Below are 24,148 nucleotides of genomic sequence, written 5' to 3'. Positions count from 1 at the left end.
GACAAGGTAACCAAAGTACTGTATCCTAGAAACATACAGAAGAATTACATCATTAAGGACAGGTTGCATTACTTTTTCAAGGTGCAGACATCAATTGATCAAAAAACGTAAATAATTATATTAAGAAAGCCACATTCTTTTTAGGAATACTATCTAGCAGCTACTGTTTGGAGTTACTATACCTTTGCCTTGAAGGCAGGAAGGTTTGACGCCTCCTTAATGAAAGGAGGCAGGTTTTTCCATTCCATGGCATCATCATGGTAAGAGTTTGTACTGACCAAAAAGAGGAGTGAGTGTTTTACTAAAGAGTGATTTATCTTTAACAGCATAAACTGTATATATAATATACTCATGACAGCATCAGGAATCAGGGTCATATCTCTCCATCTCTCTCTCTCCCTCCCTCTGTACTTCAGCAGTACATGGGCATGGGGTCAGAGAGAAAACATATCCCTCATTCAGGGTCACTGGAACAAGTAAGCATATCTGTATTCAAGCTCACTCTGACATGATAGCATATCCTCATTCATACTATGTAAAAAAAGATGATCATCTCCATACACAGATGCACCTTCAATCTCAGCAGTTCTTTGACCTGTGACCTCTTCACCTGTACAGGTATGATGTAAGTAATTTAGCTAATTTAAGCTATGTAAGCAAATTTTTCCCCCTCTCAGTATTCAATTAAACTGACTCCAGAAAAACACTGGATGCATAGTGTATACTTTTTACTCACCTCTAGTGATATCAAGCAGATGTTTTTTTTTATTTGATTCACCCCTTTTCCCTTGTCTGTGTCATCAATATATGGACTATTTAGATTTTGTATAATTTTTAAAAGGATCATGGACTTGCTACAATAAACAGCACATGTGTGAACGCCAAACAGCAGTCAGTGACTGTGTTAAACTTCATGGGTATCCCATTGTGTAAGGAAATGTACTTGAATGTGTGACCTAAAAACAGATCACGCGTGATAAGTCATCTAGCAGCTATTTGCACCTGAGGGAGAATTCTGTGCTGGAAGAACCCAGTGATCCAGTTAAGGTGCCATGTCAATTACTTTGTCTCAGGTGATAAACATACAGTACATACAGTATAGGTAGAGGAGCTGCTGCCAACTACGAAGACAGAAACGTGGGAGAGCTGCCAATGACCTGTCAGCATGTGTCAAGATGAATTAACCATGAAGATATGTTACAAAAGTCAAAATGCACAAAGCCACAAACATAATTTGTGGTGTGTGGGTGTGTGGGTGTGTGAGAGAGAGACACAGAGTGAGAAAGCAGCAGAGAGAGCTGCACACTTTGTGATGTGATATAATTGTTGTGGCCCCACGGGCTGTCGTCCCACTCTGACCTATTCACACATACAACTTATATACTTTCAAACACTTAAGTCAAAACATGTAATGAACCAGCCTGTCCTCACCAGAAAAATGGCTGTATAGGTTAATTGTGAAAGCAGCTTATTACGACCCATATTTACGTTTATTGTTAGGATGTGACCTTTAGTGGCCGTAGTAATTATGATGGGAGCAAAGAAGGAAGTCAGGTGACATTGTATGAAGAATGACAAAGTCTACATGGGGTGGTGGATGGGTCAAACAAACACAGAACTTTCATCCAGGAGACTGGGGTTTGTGTCCCATGTGAAACCAAGTCATTGTTGACTTGTGTAAAATTTTAAGTTAAATAACACTACATAGTTGACTTATGTCATGTGACTTATGTAACGTACTTAAGCGGTACGCCTGTTGATACTTTCCAAAGGTCGTATATGTCGTTTTGGGAATTATTGACAATCAACCTATTCTGTTGTTTAGGTATGAGGATGTGTTGAATGAACACATGTAATTATGTTTATTAACCATAGCATTTACACATGACTGTGACTGCTCTCAGAAGAGCTGGCTAGTTGGTAAGGTTTCCAAAAAAAAATGAAAATGAAATGAATGAAACCATTTTTCATTTCTTCAGGTTGGTGGTTCCACATTCAAAATACATTTCAAAAATCAACAACTCAAATCACACCAACAGGCTCATTAGCATGTAGCCTGTGGAGATTTCATTCACAGTTCTGTTTACATTTAGTGTTTCTCACTAAAACTCACTATCCTTGAGGCCTGACAAATGTGTTGAGTCAATTTCTGTCCTCATAAAACATTTCTGAAGCCGATTTCTTTAATATTTTGAAGCCTGCATTGTTTACATCCATGAGCACATTTTCATGCAAGAAACAAGAAATCAGGTTACTCGGGAAAATCAAGAAATCAGACATGTTTACATGCACTGTAGTAACCTGGTTACTATTAATCTGCGTTTACTGTACATGAAGCAGATCAGTCATCAGATGTATCCTCTACTACAACTTTATTTTTGAACCATGGCTTATAAAAGAAGCAGCTTCCTGATTATTTTGTGTGTGTGTGTGTGTGTGTGTGTGTGTGTGTGTGTGTGTGTGTGTGTGTGCGTGTATCTGTGTGTGTTGGAGCATTTGGACTGAAAGTGCAGGGAGAGGACAGACTGCAGAGAAAGTGAACTTGCCATTTTTCCTTACAGTGAAAATGTCTCTAAATTTAACATATAGTCAACTGCTCAGCTGTGGAAATTGACTTCTTTAAATGTATAGTAGCTATTTATACCCCATTCAAACATGACATATTCTTACACAGTGATGCGTGTTGGTGGTGTATCTGAATGGGTCAACGTGCATCAGTTTCAGTTTTACTCTTACGTTGAATTAAAACATTTTGCATATGAGGATCCATCTCTATGGGTAATGATCTCCTTTCTCTTAAAAAGCTGATTAGAAACCCAATGACCAATGTCACATGACCAAGAAATAAGATTTGTCCAGGACAAATCTAGCTGTGGAATTCAGGTTTCTCTAATCCCCTTCCCTGAATACAGAAACCGTGTTTCTCCTTCACATGACATTGAAGATATCAAGTTACTACAGAAAACAACATGAAACCCGTTACGTAAGTGCATGCGAACGCAATACATATTTGCTAGCTAGCAGTTGCCTTCTTTCCTGCCATTGCCATGTTTTTGGCACGTGACCAACCAACTGTTAATGGAATAGCATGAAACTGTCAGAACATGCTTGTGCAGGTACATGCGCGTGCTTGTGTTCATGCCACTTGAACACAAGACCCAAAAAAACAGGGACCTGCTCATTAAAACATTGCTTTATAGAACCACTAGTGGTCAAAACTCCAAAGGGTTCCTTTAAAGAGGAACTACACATTAAATTAGTTTTTTTTCTATTACACATAATCACATAGATTCTTGTTAGCATATGACGTTAATTCAAACAAAGCATATTGTGAGTAAAAACAGTTTTTTGTGTTCAAAATTATCTCTATCAACTGGATTTGAAAGTTTGGTTCAATGGAATTCTGAAATGAATTCTCAATGAAAACTCTGTGCTGACACTTGTACTCAAGAGTTTTACCCCCATTTTGAAGAACCTTGCGGCCCAGGTAATATTTTCCTCTTACCCTTTTTCCAAGGAGCGGGCAGGTTGAAGATTAAAGTACTGAATGTAAATGACTGATCAAACTCTCAAAGAACATATAGTTGACTGTTGTTGTCTCAAAGAAAACCAATTCTTTTTAATCCTTTATCTGTCTAATTTGAGTAATCCTCATAGGTCTTCAGATGCAACGAAATATGATTAGGAATGTACAAAGCGGATTTTTAGTACCTGTGGCTCCACAGTTGAACATATTGGTTAAAAAAAAGTCCCTTCCATCATTCGATCCATCCAGCATTTTCATATTGTGAGGTATAATGAACACTATATACCTATATGCCTATAGAGGCTTTGTAGACATGCTCTATTGCGGATCTGCCTCTAGAACATCTTTGGTGGCTTTACGGATGTCAGTTACTTCAGCCTCAGAGTAGTGATTTAGTATTGCACTTCCATAAAGTTGGGGAACTCACAAGAGACAGATTTAAAAAAGAATGGTCAAAATCAAAGCAACAGAGGCCAAGATATGATGACATCATTTTGTTATTATACGGGTTATTTTCTCAGACTTGACAATGCTCCTTCAGAGCCACAGAAGAACAGAATTATACAACTGTTTTCACAGGCTAAGTGGTACTCCCCTTGACTCGTGGAGTGCCCCTATAAGGTGAAAATGTACATCAAATGTAAATTCTGATTTTGAGACAGGTTTCTTGCTCAGTTGCACTGTAGAAAGGACAATGTCATGTTTTCAAAGACTACACTCAGAGTGACCTTTTAAGAAAAGGTCCATTCTGGCTCTCAGAATGCCTCACTACACATTACAAGACTTTCATCTTTACTTTGTATCACAGAATGTACAGCAGATGTAGGCAGTGTGTGTGTGTGTGTGTGTGTGTGTGTGTGTTTGTGTTTAAAAGTGTATGTGTGTCATGTTGAAACCCACCTGTGTTCCCAGGGAAGTGTGTTTTTGCTGATAAACTGAAAACTCTCCAATCCTCTTTATTTTGTTTTCTTTCCCTCTCACTCCTGTTGAAACTGGCTCAGGAAGGAGGACAGTTAATAAGAGATGTGTATAATGGTGGCGAGAGGGAGACAGATGTATGGAATGGGAGAGCAGGAGGAAAAAGGAAGAGTGACAAAGAGAGACACAAAAATTGATTCAGAATCAGAATAAATTTTTGTGTCTCTCTTTGTCACTCTTCCTTTTTCATATAGAAAAAGAGGGACTAACAAATTATGCAAGATGTAATACAGAGAAAATGAGAGGAAGAGCCTGGGCAAACCAAAGATAGGCTACGGGAGTGAAGCTGGAGTGGAGTTTGTACAGTTTATGAGAGAAAGAGAGATAGTGATGGGAATGATGAGATGGAAAAACCTGAGTGTGTTGATTGGATTGATTCCTTCAGCAGTGGTTAAGACAATAAGAGATGGGAGACAGTACAGCGTATTACTGCAGCTGATGCAAGACTGACTCCTCCATTTTACATTTCTGTGCAGTTTAAATAACTGTTTGAATTAGAATTTGTGAAATAATTGAAGATTATTGAAATTCAACTCATTATTATGAAATGTTACCATCATCATCATTCTTATTTTCATAATAACAGAGTTGGATTTCATTTTTATTTGATTATAGACATTTATTTATTATACTGGCATTTTCCCAATGATAATTTTATTTCATGTCACTTTTCATGTGTGTTGTCACCACCCCCTCACCTTTCAACCAATCGTATGCACCCTGCCTCTCTTAACCAAGCTCAACAACTGCTACCAAATTTAGCCAGCTTTAGCGTCTAAGATTTTTATGATGCCAGAATTTTAAACTTCGATACAATACTAGTATAGTAGTAGTAGTATAGAATAAAAAAAAAAAACCTCAATAACCTGTTTTGATACCACGGCAAATAGACATTAGGGGTTCACAGGGGGTCGTGAAACTGATTTTCAGGATAGTATTTGGCAAGTACTTAACACACTGAAGTTGCATTCATCAATGTAAGACTGCTGTGTCTGCTGAAAAGAACCAGGTCATTTACTTTACACGTTACGTTTTTACAGAGTTGTTACAGAGAAAGTGCAAACCAGTGTGTTGGACAGAAAAAAATAGATGCAGACTCTTTTTTCTCAGGCACAATGAACGATATAAAGGGCAGGGAGACATATTTATAGCCTGTACACTGGCTATCAACAGGAGAGTCACAACTGTCAAACTTTGTAAACGGGTGCATGCATGTGTGTGCCCATGTCTTTCAAAGGATGCCAGAGGTACTGGAAGGCTCCCCCAGTCCCTGGTGAATCAAAGCATAACCATGATTGTTGTTGGACTGCCCAATGGCCTTACCCTCAAGAAGCAATCATTTTATTATTTGAATGATACTGTGTGGAATTCTTTTGAAATAAGTAAGTGATATTAACAGTGGCATTTTGTTTCTGCATGTTATTTGGCTCTATGCAAAGTGGGAAAAACAACTTTTGTATGCTTGGTATTCTGATCATTTTACACTTTGAAATGGCTGTTGAGATTTAGATGCCAATATTGCCACCTCAGTCATTTACTATAACCATTGACAGTATCAATGCTGACAAATTATATTACAAATGTGTAATTAAGATTCCAAATTTGTATTAAGAAAGATGTCATGTTTGTTTTTACATACTTTAAGTGCACAGCAGATAGAAGAAGAGTCCTCAAAAACAGTCACTAATGTAGCTGTTGTGATGACTGAAGATGAAGGTATCTATCCACATTGTGGTATTCCACATCAATTTACAAAGGCCCTGGGACCCATTGTCTCAAGTCTTGCTGACACTGTGTCAATTCAATTAAATTTTATTTACATAGCGCTAATTCTTAACAGAAGTTATCTCATTGCACTTTTTCCATAGAGCAGGTCTAGACCGTACTCTTTATAATATTATTTACAGAGACCCAACAAATCCCACCATGAGCAAGCACTTGGCAACAGTGGCAAGGAAAAATTTCCTTTAACAGGCACAAACCTCGGGCAGTACCAGACTCAATGGTGGGCGGCCATATTAGGTTTTGAAAGAGAGAGAGGGGGGCGAGAGCACAATGCAAATTCCACCTAGAATTTTAAAATAGTGATAATGTAATGGTAATATTAATATTAATGAAGTAATAATAATAAGAATGATAGTCATAGGAATAATCATGACAATAATAGTAACAAAGCCAATAACAACAACTGTAGTAGCAGTTGTTGAGCAGGAACACGGGGGCAGCAAGTGGCCCACAACCACAGATCCAGTCTCTGCAGTTCCAGAGGTAGAAATACCTGCTGAAATTGACAGAAGTTGAGAGAAGAGAGATGAGAAAGCACAAAACTATGGGAGAGAGAAGATGTCGAGTTAGTAACATGCAGTAATGGGATAAAAATGCATACAGCTGGAGAGGGAGAGGAGGAGAGAGGAAAGAGGTGCATCATGGGAAGTCTCCCGGCAGTTTAGGCCTATAGCAGCATAACTAAGGGATGGTTCAGGACTCACCCAAGACAGCCCTAACTATAGTCTTTATAAAAGAGGAAAGTCTTAAGCCTACTCTTAAATGCAGAGATGGTGTCTGTCTCCCAAACCCAAACTGGGACCTGATTCCACAGGAGAGGAGCTTAATAACTGAAGGCTCTAACTCCCATTCTACTTTTGGAGACTCTAGAAACCACAAGTAACCCTGCATTCTGGGAGCGCAATGATCAATTTGGGAGGGGCTGAAATTAGCACAGAAGTCCTCTGTTATATTGAGACATAGCACTGAATTAAATGCAGATGGGATCGCTTCCTTAAATTTAGCTACAGCACTATTAGATAAGCATTTTGAGTGGGAGTTTTTGCCTAATGGCGTGTAGTCCAGTAATAGGAGTTCAAAAGTTATTAAATAATGGTCTGATAATGAAGGATCTGTGGAAAGACTATTAAATGTTCAATTTCAATGCCATATACCAGAACAAGGTCGAGGATGTGGACGTCCATATGAATCCTGAAATCACCTACAGTAATTACTTTGTCTGTATTAAGGACTAAACTTGATAAAAACTCTGAGAATTCCCAAGAACACCTGTTTTTTTTATCTCTACCTGCCTGACTACCATGTAAGCCTTGTGAGCTCTATTACATCATTGATCTACACCTTCTCCACCTCCAGTCTCTGCATTTTGGGTCCTATTCCCTTGTTTCCCCTGCTACCCTGCTTGACTTATCACAACAATTCTAAACTTTTCTGGCCAAACCCATAACTGCGGACACACTTTAGATTTTGCTTGGTCTGACCATTCCCTCTCTGTCTGTGGAAGAGATGGGGATCTCAGATCATATGTGTGTCAGGTTTTTGATGTTTATGACAGGTTATGTTTTCTTAGTTAATGTCAAGTTGTCATGACAAAGACATTTGTGTCTTGGTTATTGTCAAGTTGTCATGACAATGACATCTCAAACAATGTCAACTTTGCATTAAAAGTGACATAACTGACCGAATGACACTTAATAACAACAGTCATAAACATTCATAAAGACTCCTTCATGTTCACAACAGGTGTCATGTCATGATTATGATGGTGTCATGTCAGTGTTATGAAGCCACCTTCACCGTGTTACCAAATTAAGTGTTACCACATATGGATGGTAGCTTGATTTATGTAAGAATGCACATCTGTTTCTTTCAAGTAAACCTTGGTGGCCAATTGTTTGGTGTTTCCCATGATGTTGGAGAAGAAGACCACTATGTCCAAGAATTCAGGAGGATTGCTAAAGTGATAAATGTACTCAGCAATCTTATATGACTCAGACCCACAGTCACTCATAATTGGATGGCCGGCTGGAACTCTAAAAGGAACCGTCCACGACTCAGGATTTTGGGAAGGAGGTAGAAAAGTCTAGGACATGGTTCATCTGGGCCAAGAGGTAAGTTCTGTGTGTATTTCCTGTTGTGTAATGTACTAACAATGTTCCTAAACATTTGTTGTGTGGCTGTCTATAGGGAATGTGTAAATTCAATTTATTTTTATTTTATATAGCGCCAATTCATAACAGAAGTTATCTCGTTGCACTTGTCCTAAAGAGCAGGTCTAGGCGGTACTCTTTGTAATGTCATTTTTAGAAAGAACCTACGCAGTCACCATAGGTAACTACTCATCCTCTACAACTCACATTACCTGTGGTGGACTGCAAGGATAAATTTTAGGTCCAAATTTATTTTCTATCTACATGCTTCCATTTAGCCAAATCATTAATGGACTGTACTTATATAGCACTTTTCTAGTCTTTTCCGACTACTCAAAGCACTTCCACTACACATCATATTCAAACACAGATGGCAGGTGACATCAGTTCAAAGAAAGTAAATCATTCACACTCACTGACACTTTGACATGTGGGCTGGGGGAATCCAGGATCGAACCCCCAACCTTCCAATTGGTGGATGACCCGCTCTACCACTAAGTCACAGTCGCCAAATCATTCACCATCACAACGTCTCTTTTCATTGCTATGCAGATGATACACACAGATATACATTCCCCCGAGACCTGGTGACCCAAAAAGCCTGACTGTCTCAGTGATGTCAATTGTTGGATGGCACAAATTTTTCTTCAATTCAATAACTCAAAATCAGAAATCATATTGTTCAATCCCCCAAACCCCATCAGTCTCATTGAGAATAGCCTTGTTCCCTTGCCTGTAAATGTGAAGCCCACTGCCAGACATTTGGGGGTACTGATTGATTCTGATCTAAGCATTAATCCACAAATCAAAAAAGTTATCCAGTCCTGTTTCCTCCAAATAAGAACCATCTCCAGAATTAAACCAATGCTCTCACACTCTGACCTGGAAAGAGTTATTCACACATTTATCTTTAGACTTGACTACTGTAACTCCCTCCTTTCTGTCATAAACCAAAAGTTACTCTCTCACCTCCAACTGATTCAGAATGCAGCAGCTAGGCTTCTCACTGGTTTTAACAGATGATATCACATTACCCCAATCCTGGCTTCTCTCCATTGGTTGCCTGTTCGTTTTAGAATTGATTTTACTGATCACTTTTAAAGCACGTATGGGTCTGGCCCCAAGCTACATAATGGTAAATGTTCTGTACTTGTATAGCGCCTTTCTAGTCTTCTGACCACTCAAAGCACTTCACACACTACATATCACATTCACACCATTCATACACTGATGGCAGAACTGCTCATCAGTACAAAGAAACTAATTAATCATTCACCCACACACCTAAGGCACAGCCCTCAGGAGCAATTTGGGGTTCAGTGTCTTGCCCAAGGACACTTGGGTGACCTAAAGGTGACCGTGCTTTTGCGATCAGAGCCCCTTGACTCTGGAATTACCTGCTTGAGGAGATAAGGCTCGCAGAATCAGTGCCTTCTTTTAAATCACTTCTTAAAACTCATCTTTATAGACTTGCTTTTATGTGATGTCATCCTTCTATTCGTCTCTTTATTGCTTTTATTGTTTCCATTCCATTTGTCCATGTTTTTCATTGTTTTCAAGTTGTCTTGTCTTATTTTTTTGGCTTACTTTGTTTGGCATTTCTGTTTGGCTTTCTGCTGTTATATTGCCCTCTGGATATCCTGTTTCTGCTATGACTTGTCTGTCAAAGCACTTTGTAAACTCTGTTTTTAAAGGTGCTATATAAATAAAGTTATTATTAAATAACTAAAATATCTTCCTCTGAAATTGTTAGATCCCCAACAGACAGAAGATAAATAAAAGGTTAGGGTTAGGCAAGTAGTGGTTAGGGTAAGTCTCCAGAAAATGAATGAATGTAAGTCAATGTAATGTCCTCTAAAGTGATGGAAACACAACTGTGTGTGTGTGTGAGAGAGAAAGAAACAGAACATAGAAAATCTACATATATCTGTATTGAGAAGCACGGTTACCAGTGGACACAGATATGCATACTCACATGCTAACAGCACTGTGGAGCAGACAGACAGAGTCCTGCTACTACTGCTGCTTTGCCTGGTTCCCACAGCCTGTCAGTGGAAACCTGTGGAGGGGAAAATATTTGGCTTAGAGGCCTGGAAGACAAAGTGGCAGAACCCAACCAAACTCAGACCTGGTCCAAGTCAGGACGGAAGAGAGAGGGAGCAGCCTCAGGACAAATACCAGGCTGCCTGAACAAGAAGGGGATATTTCTTTCCAAACCTGACAAAATCTGACAGGACTCGATGGGCCAGGATTAGGGGAAGCTAAATTTAATTCATAATTGCTTGGGTTTGGGTTGGCCTCAAGCACCTTGTTGCAAAATATTTTTAGTAATTTAGCAGTCACAAATGAGCTATTTAATGTTTTGATCGGAGCTTGTGCTTAAGTTCAGATATGGTTTGGACCAAAGTCTTTACAGGCTGGAGTCAGATGAGGCTCACATTTTCATCTGTAATCTGATGTTGTATTATCCACCTTGAGAAAATGTATTTTTCACATCAGTTTCAGAACTTAACGTAGCATTTTATTTGATTTTTGTCAGGTTTGTTGGTTCAGTCAGGCACCCTTGATAAAACACACAATTGTTGGAATTTTCCAACAATTTTCTAAAAAAAGAGAGAAGTATGCACAGGGAGAAAAAAAAGGCAAGTGAGTGACCAGATGATTTGCCATTCAAATGTGAGGTTGGTTGACAGCCAATGATGGTGTGTAAGTCTCAGTCTCAGCTAATCTCAAAATCAAATGTCAAGAGCGACGTTTTCGCCAAACACATCAGGAAATATTGAAATGTGCCACCCAAGAGTCCATAGTCCAGTTTACTGAGTTTTCTTGACACAACATCCAACAGTACAGCTTGCCAGTCAATTCCAAAACTTTTAGTATGTGCCAATGGTTCAGGTCCAACTTTAAATGTGATACAGGGGTCATAAAAATACTGGACTTAAGTATTGTGTGGAGGATTTTGGGAACAGGGGAAAATGGTTAAGGTATTTATCATGGAGGCGGTCTGCTTAAGCATTACTCTGAAATCTGGGGTAATTGTCCAGGGCGCCTAACGAACACTTAAAGAGCAGGAAGAGTGCCACAGAGGAATGTACACAGGCCTGTTTGAGACTGCAGAGCTGGTCAGAGCCCTTAAATCATGTTAGTGAACTGGATTCAGAGAGTTTTTATACTCTTGGTTTGAAATTCTCACTTAGTCACCAGGTTAGTCACTGCAGCTGTTGGAGGAAACACATTCCAGTAGTTCATATATGAAAATAGTGTTGTATTAACTTTTTTGGTGAGCGCACTTTTCTTCAGGTTACCTCTTTATTTGTATTTCTTTGATTTTCTATGTTCCCAGAAGGCCTTTAGACAGTTTATAGAAAACATATGTTGCTTTGAATTGAACAAATGCTTATGGCATCCAAGGTACTGTAAGAAGTAAGAATATTAAACTCTGAAATACAGTGGTGAGATATGTGGTGAGAGAATTAAAAAAATGTATTCTTTATTTTAGCAGGGGGGACCCACTGAGACTGAAATCTTATTTCCAGGGGAACCCTATAGCAGTACAGTTAACATTTAAATAATACTTACATACATACACATACAAACATTTCAAAACAGTTACAAATGGTAACAAATGTTTTTCTTCTCCAATATTTAAACCACTAGCTCTCAGGTCTATATCTGAGTGTTTTTAAGGTGATACAATTCTGAGATCTAGTGGTGTAATTTGAGAAGTTAATTAAAAGAAGACTGGTTATATACAGAGGTAGCAGTTAAAGCTTTGTAAATAAATAATATATAATGCTGAATCCATCGCAAATCAAGAGAGAATCACCTAACCGTATAATACAGGGTACAATGATGACCCATACCCAGGACCTATCGCAGAGCAGTATGATAAATGGTGTTCAGTGGTTTCAGAACAGAGACTGAGGCATGCATATAAAGTGTATCACCATAGTCGAAAACTGGCAATATTGAAGCCTGTACAATCCTTTTTCTGCTGTCCATAGAGAGGCAGGACTTATTCTTGTAAAGGAAGCCAATTTTGGGTTTAAGCTTGTTGGCCAAATTTGTAACATGTGCCCTGAAGGACAAATCATAATCTATCCTGATACCTAGATACTTGTATTCCTGGACACGTTCAAAGTATACAAATGTGCATCAGTGGGGTCAGTGTTCTGAATGGAGAAAATCATAAACTTAGTTTTATTGGCATTTAGGTCCAATTTAAGACTGGCCAGTGCCATTTACATGGTATCAAAAACATCTTGTAAGTATAAAAGAACTTGCTAGTAGGTGCTGAGGAGTGTGTCATCTGCAAAATTGTGTGGTTGACCATGTAGAAAGCATTTGATAGATGGTACTTACACTTATTTTAGCTTTTATACTTATAGCCACTTTGTACTTAATTTATCTTGCCTGTATTATACTGTATTATATTTTGATTTGCTTAGTACTTTTATTCCTTCTATTCTCAAGTGTGCATCGACGTGATAGTGAGCAACTGTAACAAAGAAGTTTTTCTGATTCTGATTCTGATAGGTCAATGAATAGGGCTGCACACTTTTGACCTTCATCGACAGTATTTATAACTAGGGATGCTGCCGAGATGGTACTATGGCCAGGTCTGAAACCAGCACCAGCACTTTTGCTAAACAAGACAGTCGCTTGTATCTCCCTCTTTGAATAATGGCAGAACTTGTGCAGATTTCTATACATTGGGAATAGTTCCAGAAATAAGTGTGAAGTTAAAAATATTGGCTACCGGATTTACAATCAGAGGAGCAGCAAGTCGTAAAAGACTAGGGTCTAATTGATCCTCCCCCATGGATTCATTCATTTATAGCAAGTAGTACATTTAACAATCTCAGAACCCATCTGCTATCATCTGATGATGATTTAGCCTCTGGGGGCAACGGCCAATGCTTCGGGGCTTCTGGTGTAGCCAGTAACGGATATCCAGGCCAAGACTTCCTCTTCGCTGTGTGCACTGGTCATTGTTTACAGTCCGATTAGCAATCTCGGAACCCATTGGCTATTGTCTGATGACGATTTAAATGCAGATAAATAAAAAAAGATAATAAAAAGATTAATATACTTATACCACTAGGACTACAAACGGAAACATGAACGTTTCCGATACCAAAATCTTGTCCCTTGCCTACAGATTCTGCATTCATATGCAGATATATGTATATAGAGACTATGCATTTAATATTTCATCATCTGTAAATTTCCTAAAGGAGAAGGCTCCAGTTTCTGGTGGGCTGGTAGAAGACCATCTATTGTAAAAAGTTTATTCACTAACCACAGTAGCATGGTTTGAGTTCTCAAAAATCTTTCCTGCCGCTTTGACATGATGATTAAGGACTTTGCTCATTTCTTGTTTTTCAGAAATATGACCATCATTAGAATAGATATGTTGGGGCAGAGATGTGGCAGGATTGGGTTTCAATGACTTCACTATTTTCCAGAATTATAATTATACAATTATTAATTAATTGTAGAGAAATAACTAAGCGCCAACTCCGGGTCAGGGATGTATGCACCACGACTGATTTGCAAATTGGCATAATGAGTTCTGTAGCTGTGAATAGAGGCTTCACAGTTGGACTCGCTGCTTCTTATGCACTCAATTTCTGACTTTATGATTGTTAAAGATCAATGAAAACAGGAAGTGCTTTTGATTCTGAAGGACTGACACCAACACCTATTGCTGAATTCTTCATTTCCAACAGATTCTTCCAGGTACATTATCTTATTAGCTCCCAATAATCATGTTGTCTTTAGAGCGTCATTAGTCCTCAACGGTTTGAGCTAGAGACATGCCGTTTTTTCCAGTTAAACTACAGAAATTATGCTAACAGCTTAATTTGTGCTGTTTGCGCATTTATTTTATTTCAATTTATTTATATACGGCCAATTCATAACAGACGTTATCTCATTGCACTTGTCCTATAGAGCAGTTCTAGACTGTAGTCTTTATAATATTATTTACAGAGACCCAACAATTCCCACCATGAGCATGCACTTGGCGACAGTGGCAAGGAAAAACTTCCTTTTAAGACACAGAAACCTTGAGCAGACCCAGAATCAGGGTGGGTGGCCATCTGCTGCTGCCGGTTGGGTTGAGAGAGAGAGAGAGAGCAGGAGGTAAGAGAGCATACAGTAGCACAATGAAAATTCCACATAGAATTTTAAAATAATAATAATGTAATGCTAGTGGTAAGATTAATATTAATAAAATGATGATATGAATAATAATGATAATAATAGCAATAATAATAATAATGCATGTCAAATGACAGAGATGCAGAATCCAGTGGCACTACATTTTTTACCTTAATTTATCCAGGAAGTTTCACTGAGAGCCAAGCTCTCTTTTTCAGGAAGGCCTGAAGCTGCCCACTATAATCAGTCTGATCTGTTGGCCACTGAGCAGAAATTGGACGTTAAGGGCCTTTCTCAAGGGCACTTCAGTGTTGGTGTGTGTTATCTTTCAGTCAGAACAGATTTCAGTCAGTCATATTTATCCTGCTGTCTGGGTATCAAACTGGCAATCTCCCAGTCTCAAACCTGCTTTTGGTTCCCAATCCCATTGTCTGATGTACCACCACAGTCCTATCGGATTAGTTCAAGCACTATATACACTAGCCATATGTTTGTGATGTGATTTGAAACTGGATGTTATTTACCCCTATTATATAAACATGGATATTGTCACAATATATTTTTGTACATAGTGATCTTAGAATTGTTCATTAGGTTTTTTTTTTTCCATAGGTCAAGTTTGCATTTGTACTTCTACCACTTAGAGTGACAGAAGCAGGACTTTTATCCATTTATCCATAATTTTAGATTATACATTTTGACTGTTCTGCTCGCTTGGTAAGAGGTTTTCCCACACTCCCAATTGCAGCAGGTGGTGTTCAGGTATTACACCTGAATCTGGTTGGTGGGAGTTGTGTCCTGTTGTTGGCCTATCGTAGCTGGTAGTTTACTGTGACAATATACTAAAACTCAATCTCAGACCAATTAATCTGATGTTTAATCCTCCTTTGTAATCAAATGAGCACATAAACCATGGTAACTACATGGTACAAGAACCCCTGGCTGGGAATCGCTGCTTTAGGCCATCACTGCCTATGAAGGTATTTTTGTAGAAAAACTTCATACTCATACTTAAGTTTATTTTTTGCATTCATGCATCCATCCATTTTCTATACTTGTTTGCAGGGTCGCAAGGGGCTGGAGCCAGTCTATCAAATTACTTTTATTTGCAATATAATATACAGTCATTTGTAATGTGATTTGTGATATGTAATATGATATATGGGAAAAACAACTGCTGGACATTAACATGGATGAATCCTACTGACATTAGTAACCCCTGACGTTTCCTGAGCGCCACCATCGGCACAAACCCTCTACTTGTACAGAAGAAATAGCTAAACTATAGCTATATCTATTTAATTTTTATTTAATCTATGAAATTTGCATAGCATATTAATGCTCCACAGAGAAAGTACCTTTTCCATTTTAATGATGCTATTATATACACATTATAGTTATGGATACCACTACCTCTAGTAGTGGTATAAATTCCTCCAACAGCAAAACAATTACATTTACACACACACATACACCCAGTACCCCCTCACCTTATCATGTTGTTGAATTGTCTAGACCACAGGCTGGATTTACAATGTGAAAAAGAGGAAAACGGAAAGAGGGAAGAGAGAGGATGAGTGGGAGGGACAGCGAAAGATAGACCGAACAATTCCTTTTCCTTCAGCTTGGATTCCTGAGAACCCGACCATCATGGAAAACCTCTAACTAGGCTTCCAACTAGATTCCTGCTCTCGGGGCTGACCACTGACACATTCCTTCACAGGAAAAAAGACAGGATTATATATAGAATTTAACAGAAAGAATGTGATTGAGGAAAAAACCTATCTACGTATCTATATCCATTTGATTATTTGCTGAGCAAATTTGATGCAGTACAAAGCTCTGATAAACCTACTGTACACTGCCTGTCCAGTACCAAACAGCAGACAAAGTTAGTGCCAACTTGGTGAACAGAGTGGAGCATTTAGCAGCTAAAGAGACAGATATTTCCGACAGATATTCCGTTCTTTATCAGAAAGTGAAAAGGAGTTAAACCACTGATGTGCTGAGCTTGGTACAAGGTGCCTCTTTTTCATCCTGTTTCTACCTGTTTGGACAAGTAATGATCATAATTACTTATTTCTTAGTAAACTCCTTGTGACAAGATAAATACACATAAAGTTCAGTCAAGTGCTGCATGCTGTCTGTCACCAGAATTTGATTTCCCATATATGTCTATTTAGGGCATCATGCAAAAGTCACCTTAACAGTGAATGATTTACCTGTCAGTCCATGTGACATGTTTACTCCTCTTGGTTTGTTTGTAATAAGTTAATGAACATGCTTTTTTTCCCTAGGCCCACACCAAGTGAACCAAACTACGGGTGTGAAAGCAACTAAGTAAGATCCTGAATGTACACAAAGAAATAAGAATAGTATGTAGATATAATAGAGAGAAGAGTACATATCTTCGGAGAAGCGCAGATTGTTGACTTCATGTCACATGCCTCCTAGGAAAAGACCCCCTCAGACTTTCAAAAATTCAAACAAATATCTACCTACAAAAATCTGGGGCTATCAGTGGGCAAAGTTGCAATACACATTATTTATTGGAAACCAACCTCTGTTTGTCATCATTTCTGTACATTCTGTACAACACAGCTACTCTGGCAGCACAATGAATGTTGTGGGTTGGGGGGGGGGGTCCACATAGAATTTTAAAATAGTAATAATGTAATGGTAGTGGTAATATTAATATTAATAAAGTAATAATAATAGGAATGATAGTCATAGGAATAATAATGACAATAATAGTAACAAGGCCAATAACAACTGTAGTAGCAGTTGTTGAGCAGGAACACAGGGACAGTAAGTGGCCCACAACCACAGATCCAGTGTCTGCAGTTCCAGAGGTAGAAATACCTGCTGAAAGCGACAGAAGGAGAAAGGAGAGAGATGAGAAAGCACAAAACTACGGGAGAAAGAAGATGTCAAGTTAGTAACATGCAGCAATAGGATAAAAATGCATACAGATGGAGAGGGAGAGCTCAGTGCATCATGGGAAGTCTCCTGGCAGTCTAGGCCTATAGCAGCATAACTAAGGAATGGTTCAGGACTCACGCAAGCCAGCCCTAACTATAAGCTTTATCAAAGAGGAAAGTCTTAAGCCTACTCTTAAATGTGGAGATGGTGTCTGCCTCCCGAACCCAAACTGGGACCTGATTCCACAGGAGAGGAGCTTGATAACTGAAGGCTCTGGCTCCCATTCTGCTTTTGGAGACTCTAAGAATCACAAGTAACCCTGCATTCTGGGAGTGAATTGCTCTAATGGGGTATTATAGTATGAGCTCTTTAAGATATGATGGTGCCAGACCATTAAGAGCTTTGTAGGTGAGGAGAAGGATTTAAAATTCTATTCTGAATTTTACAGGGAGCCAGTACAGAGAAGCTAATATTGGAGAAATACGATCTATTTTCCTAGTTCTTGTCAGTACATGTGCTGCAGCATTCTGGATCAACTGGAGAGTCTTAAGGGATTTATTTGGGCAGCCTGATAATAAGGAATTGCAATAGTCCAGCCTAGAAGTAACTGCATGGACTAGTTTTTCTGCATGATTTTGAGACAGGATGTGCCTGATTTTTGCAATGTTATGTAAATGAAAGAAGGCAGTTCTTGAAGTTTGTTTCATGTGGGAGTTAAAGGACAAATCCTGATCAAAGATAACTCCAAGGTTCCTTATGGTGGTGCTGGAGGCCAGGTCAATGCCATCTAGAGTAACTATATCTTTAGATGATTTGACTCTGATGTATTTGGAGCCAAGTACAATAACTTCATTTTTTGTAGTTTTGCAGGTCATCCAGGTTTTTATGTCCTTAAGGCATGCTTGAAGTTTAGCTGACTGGTTAGTTTAATCTGGTTTGATCGATAGATATAATTGGGTATCATCCACATAATGAAAGTTTACAGAGTGTTTCCTTACAGTATTGCCTAGAGGAAGCATATATGAGGTGAATAGAATCGGTCCAAGCACAGGACCTTGTTGAACTCCGTGACTAACTTTGGCATGCACAGAGGACTCACCGTTATGTACAAACTGAGATCGATCTGATAGGATTTAAACCAGCTTAGTACGGTCCCTTTAATGCCACTTGAATGTTCCAGGCTCTGTAATAGGATGTGATGGTCAGTGGTGTCAAATGCAGCATTAAGATCTAACAAGACAAGTACAGAGACAAGCCCATTGTCTGATGCAATTAAAAGGTCATTTGTGATTTTCACCAGTGCCGTGCAGCAGCTCTGTGCTATGATGCACTCTAAATTCTGACTGAAGGTTAGATATAGGTCTATAGTAGCTAAAATCCCTGGCTCAAGAAGAGGTTTAATTACAGCTATTTTAAAAGACTGTGGGATATATTGATCATATCCAGTAAAGAAGTGCTAACTAAGGGTAAAATTTCTTTAAGCAGCCTAGTTGGAATGGGGTCTAAGAGACAGGTTGATGGCTTAGATGAGATCGTTGAAGTTAGTTGAAAAGGGTCGATGGGAGGAAAGCAATCTAAATATGTATCAGGTATTACAGCTGTTTCTAAGGTTCCTGTGTTTGACGATAAATCAGTACCGGTTGAGGGCATTATTCTTCCAAATATTCAGCTGTAGGCTGCATAAAATCAAGAAGTGTTTTTCTTAACTTAAAGCCTTTTCACACCAGGGACGAAACAAAAAAACAAAATGAAAATGCGGAATATCCGTTGGTGATTTTTCGTTTTCAAACCTTTCACACCAAGTCTGACAGGAATATTTGCGTTCCGTGCATTCCCACCGAAAATTAAAGCTTCGCACCGGCACACAATCATTGATTCATCATTGTCATGGACTCTTCAAGCAGGAGTAGTGACAACGAGTTTCTAATGCATCTTTTAGCTATGTTGCCAAAAGTTATGAATTGTAGTGGTATTTTAAAAAGAAATGCTTTCACTATAATAAACCCTACTTCAACTCTACACACCAGAGATGGGCTCAATATTCCAAGTGCTGAGCTTCATTCAGTCGTTCATGACTTTAAATGTGTTCATCATATGTATGTGTTTATTGTATGTAATTTACTGCATTTAAAACTTTAATAAAGTCAGTTACACTCAGTGTAGATTGGCTCATAGAGATAGATGGGCTCGAATTTTTCAATTGACGTGCAATTTATTCAGACTGATTATTCGCATTTGGTCTGAAAAGGCCTTTACTGTGATAATTGTGTTGATGTATTAATTTTACAGTAAACAAACTAAAATCTGCCAACTCATATATACAGTATGTTGTATCATGACAGTAGCAGAAAAAAAACATGAATTGGAGATGATAAAAGTATTGAATGCAAAAAGTTAAGTAAAAAAGTAGTCTATCAGCCAAACTGCGAATCTTGCGTTAGTCCACAGGCAGCAGGAATATTATCCACAGGCTAAGAAGTGAGTCTACTGTCTGACTCTGGTACATGGACCACCACATTTGCCTCATCTTACTTCTAATTAAAACTTTGGCTGTTTTTGGAGGTTTTTCAGCCCCTGTATCTACAGGCTTCATGGCATAGTCACCACAAAGCATGCCACATATGGTTATGAGTTGGGCTACTCAGAAATGCCATCATTTGGCATGTGAGTGGTTTGAAATGGAGTTTTTTGCCTGTATGTCCACAGGTTTTCAACACACCATAAATACATGGAGGGAGGATATAAGAACCCTGTTGATGGGACATTCTGTGCCTTAGTTCTGTCAGAAAAATGTTTATATACTGCTCATGAATGCTAAATATAAGGACTTGGATGGATGAATATTGATAGTGTAAAACTAGTGTAAAAGTTTTTTTTCATACATTGCATCATTCCTAATGGTTTTCTTTTTCTCATTTGTGTTTGGTTAATCAAGTTAAGTCAGTTCAAGTCAATTTTATTTATATAGCCCAATATCACCAATCACAAATTTGCCTCTGCATACGACACCCTCTGTCCTTAGACCCTCAATTCAGATAAGGAAAAACTCCCCAGTAAAACCCCTGTTAACGGGGAAAAATGGAAGAAACCTCAGGAAGAGCAACAGAGGAGGGATCCCTCTCCCAGACATGCAACAGATGTTGTGTGTACAGAATAGACCGTCATAATGAAATTACAGTATAGACAATCATGATGACAAAATTAGAAATAGAATATTGTAACATATATGAAGACTATGAATCCAGGAGGACGTTGAGCAACTTCACGTGTCACCAAACAGATAGGACCTGAGCCACACGACCTCCTCTCCACCATGGAACCTGGAGGAGGACAGACTACACAAACTCAACCACACCACAATCACACCATTTACACAGGTAGGAGAAAGGAACAGACACACACAGAGGGAGAGAGAGAGACGAGAGGAGAGGCTGAATCTCCTGGAACCAGATCCAAACCATCTGGAGAGAGGCACCGACAGCCAGGGAGAGAGAGAGGTCCCAGGACAACCGATGGTCCAGCACAGAGAAGCCTGAGTGAAAAGAGAGGACAAAGAGGAGAAACTAGGGAGAGAGAGAGAGAGAGAGATGGGCACACCAAAGTGCTTGTGGGACACAAACAAACAGATGGTTAAAGAGATGCAGTGGTTTTCAGAAAGTACTAGGCTTAGTAGATTCATTGAGACTAAGACCGACTAGCCGGAAAGGATAATGGTAACAGGTACAAGGTAAAAACTAAGCAACTATCTGAAAGTTAAAGCGAAAACATGAGTTTTAAGTTTGGATTTAAAGGCCCCAACAGAGTTACACTGTCTAATGTCAACAGGGACGTTATTCCAAAGGATGGGGCATGATAGGAAAAGGCCCTGCAGCCAGCTGACTTCTTTTTAACTCTGGGGACAGACAGGAGCACTGTATTCTGAGAGCGAAGAGCACGATATAAGGTTTAAAGAGATCCGGCAGATATGATCCCATTTTGTAAGTCATTAGAAACACCTTAAAGTCTGATCTGACATGAATAGGGAGCCAATAAAGGGAAGCTAAAATTGGTGGTATATGATTTTCTAGTTTTAGTTAAAGTGGCAATATTATGCTTTCTGGGTTTTTCCCTTTCCGTTACTGTGTTATATAGCTTTTTTGTGTATGTAAAAGGTCTGCAAAGTTCCAAAGTCCAAAGTCCACACCTTAGGGAGTTACTGTCTCCCACAGAAATCACTGCTCCTGACCTGGCTGAAACGCCTCATTTGTATTTCAGTCTTTTCAATCACAATGGAGTGGGCCAGCTGACCAATCAGAGCAGACTGGGCTTTTTAGGGAGCTAAAACGGAGTGTTTCAATTAGCGGGTGAATAGAGGTACTGCAGCAATGTACAGTATGACAAAAATAATGTGTATTTTGAACATTAAAGCATGTAAACCTATTCTAATAGGACCCCCAAATACAAGTATGAACCTGAAAATGAGTATAATTTGCCCTCTTCAGGATTTAGCTGCAGCATTCTGAACCCCTTGAAGCCTTTTAGTACCAGCATGCAGCAGACCTAACAGCAAAACGTTACAGTAATCAAGTCTGGATAAAACAAAGGTGTGAATTAGGAACTCTGCATCAGCCAAGGTCATAAAGGAACTAATTTCATTTATCACTTTAGTAAGTGCAGTTTCACTGGAGTTACAGGCCTTGAAACCAGACTGAAAGGGTTCAAAAAGGTTACTATTAAATATATGGGCCGAAAGTTGCAGAGACACAACTTTGTCTAGTATTTTTGAAAAGAATGGAAGGTTAGAGACTGGTCGATAATTATTTAGAGACCCTGGATCGAGATGTGGCTTCATAAGGAGAGGTTGAACCGCAGCAGTCTTAAAGCTTGTGGGGACAATGCCAATCGTAAGTGACAAATTAGCAATATTCAGCATTCTAGATTCCAGAAATGGCCAGATACCTTCAAAAAGTTTAGCTGGTGGAGGTCAAGGAGGCAGGTGGCTGGTTTAGAAGTTAGTACCAGTTTAGACGTTGAGAGAGAGATAAAAATTTGTAAGAACAGAAACTAACTTGGATTCAACATATGAATGTTGCACTGCTGATTTTACAGAAGCAGCTGGAGACAAGGAACTAATTTGGTATTTAATGTCACCTATTTTTCTGCAGAAAAAAATGTAAAAATCATGAGCTGTAAAGGGCTGTTTTTGAGTAAGTTTGGCAGTGTCAAAGAGAAGTCTAGTATTGTGTTTATTGTTACTGATTAAGCGAGAGAAATAGGCTGCTTTGGCAGTGGACAGAGCACTCGTGAAATGAGCCAGGACCACAGGTAATTGCTCACCAAATGCAGCTAAGGTTGATGGACCGATGTGGCGAGTGGTGAATCAGCCCCAACATTACAAGGACAGGCTAGTGTCGCTTCAAATTTAATTAGAAAGTGGTCGGACATCACAGGGCAGAAACCTTCTTATATTCACAGCTAACACACACCAAAGACAGACATTATTATGACACCAGATTTGCCTTCATGGGACGATTCACATTACCTTTACTTAAAGCCAATGCCCTAAAGAAAACTGTAATGTATAGGGCTATGTCACACAACAAACAAACTACCACTACATTTAACCTAGATCACCATAAAGATCAGTTTTAAAAAGAAATTTAGAACAGCAATTATTCAGAAAGAGGTCAGTTTAGGCTACATATGAGATTCTGTATGCGAAGGTTGATTACACTTGTGGTGTGAACTTGGATAATGCTTCACTGTACACTAGTAGCATTGTGCAGTTATTTCTACTATATATACCTCTCTTACTAACTCTATTATTTGTTTTAACCATTTACTGTTAAAGTGACATTATGAATGTAAGAGAACCACTATTCTCTCTTATTTTTATTTCATTTTGTTTGTTGGTATTATGGACTATCTATAATGTGATGTTTGAGTTACTTGGTTTCTAGGTTCATGTACAAATTGAGTGAAATCAAAAGTATCAAAAAGAGCCAGAAAGGCTTTACTTAGAGGATCGGAGTCCTTATTCAGGTGAATATTGAAATCACCAATAATTAAAATCTCATCAGAATGAGTAACAAGGTCTGAGATAAATTCTCCAAATTCTTCTAAAAATTGGGAATAAGGACCAGGTGGTCTATAGAGTAATACAAGGTGGAACAATTTTAGTCTGTTGCCCTAGACAAAGTTATTTATGGTTGATGGAGATGGTTTAAATACAATAGCCTCAAATTAGTTAAATTTAATATCAAGATTGGAAGTTAAATTGAAAATAGATTTATAGATTAAGGCAACACCTCCACCTCCAGCAACATGGGCATTAGTCAGGTGGGGAAGCTTCATTTAATCGTGGGAAAACATTTGGTTTCAGCCATGTTGCACATAACCCAATCATATCCAGGCTATGCTCAAGAATCAAATCATCTATCAGTAAGGTTTTGGTAGACAATGATCTGATATTTATAAAACCAAATTTGAGGGTCTTGTCGGGGCTGCAGTTTTCATTAGTAGGCCAATCTGTAGAGCTAGCATTAGCTGACGTATTAATTGGAACAAGAGGCCTTATATTATTGCTTTATGGGACACTTCACCACCGCCAGTGGTAGGGATGATAATTCGATTTTTGAATGAA

This window comes from Siniperca chuatsi, linkage group LG6 (assembly GCF_020085105.1).
Source record: "Siniperca chuatsi isolate FFG_IHB_CAS linkage group LG6, ASM2008510v1, whole genome shotgun sequence".
NCBI lineage: Eukaryota > Metazoa > Chordata > Actinopteri > Centrarchiformes > Sinipercidae > Siniperca > Siniperca chuatsi.
The sequence above is the reverse complement of the archived record's forward strand: the minus strand, read 5'-3'. Positions refer to the sequence as shown.